Below are 1,188 nucleotides of genomic sequence, written 5' to 3'. Positions count from 1 at the left end.
ACTCTCAGAGCATCCACCCCCACTACTAACTTGGCCACCTAGGTAGCGGAAGCTATCAACTACTTCTAGTTTCTCCTCCTGGAGTTTGATGGAATCTGTTTTCTGAGCATCTGTGGTGTTTATTGCCCCTGTGCATCTGCCACACACGAAAGCTATCTTCCCGGTTAATCTTCCTTTGATGTTGCTGCACCTCTAATGTGTCCATAGCTTACACTAGGTACATCTTATGGAGTTTCTATTTACACCTTTTCTACAGATCGAGCAGGGCCATCTACCTGAGGGTGTGTGTGATGAGTTTGCCTTCCTACTTACTAGAACTTTGGTCTTTGCTACATTGACTCTAAGGCCTTTTGATTCTAAACCTTGCTTCCACACCCGAAATTTCTTCTCTAGTTCTGGTAGTGATTCTGCTATGAGGGCTAGGTCATCAGCATAGAGGAGCTCCCAGGGGCAACCCGTCTTGAATTCCTCTGTTATTGCCTGGAGGACTATGAGGAATAAAAGGGGACTGAGAGCTGATCCTTGGTGGACCCCTACTTCTACCCAGAATTCTTCACTATACGGCCTCTCTGTATAGGGCCTGTACAGCCCTTATTAACCATTCATCAATCCCCAGTTTCTGCATCGCCCACCAGATAAGGGATTGGGGGAACTGTCAAAGGCTTTTTCCAACTCCACAAAAGCTAAATATAGGGGTTTATCTTTAGCTGGGTATTTCTCCTGCAGTTGCTGTACCAGGAATATAGCATCAGTGGCGCTTCTACCTGGCACAAAATCGAACTGCATCTCATCTAAGCTGATTCTCTCCCTAATGAGATGGGCTCTGACCTTCTCCATGACCTTCATCACCTGATCCAGCGGTTTGATACCCCTGTAGTTATTTCTATCTAGAGCATCACCTTTACCCTTGTAGCAGTTGACTATGGTGCTGCTACGCCAGTCATTGGGTATGACTCCATCATTAACTACCTGCTTTACAATGCGGGTGACTAGGCCATAGCCCACACCACCAGATGTTTTAAGCATCTCAGCAGTGATTTCTGATGGGCCGGGGGCTTTTCCTGGTTTCATACCCTTAATTGCTTTATCTACCAGGTAGCTGTCTATTCGGATAGCTGGTCCCTCTACTGGGTCAACATTTGGCAGGCTCTCCTCCTCCTATTCATTCTCCATGTTCAGCAGTCTTTC

General features: G+C 46.6%; 1 protein-coding gene across 1 annotated transcript in view; it reads left to right on the top strand.

Moving 5' to 3' along the window:
* The window catches only part of LOC106867630 (uncharacterized), an 11,213-nt gene that overhangs the window by 3,655 nt on the left and 6,370 nt on the right, over nucleotides 1-1,188 (top strand). The gene's annotated exons all lie outside the window — the stretch shown is intronic.

This window comes from Octopus bimaculoides, chromosome 2 (genome assembly GCF_001194135.2).
Source record: "Octopus bimaculoides isolate UCB-OBI-ISO-001 chromosome 2, ASM119413v2, whole genome shotgun sequence".
Taxonomy (NCBI): Eukaryota; Metazoa; Mollusca; class Cephalopoda; order Octopoda; family Octopodidae; genus Octopus; species Octopus bimaculoides.
The sequence above is the reverse complement of the archived record's forward strand: the minus strand, read 5'-3'. Positions and strand labels throughout refer to the sequence as shown.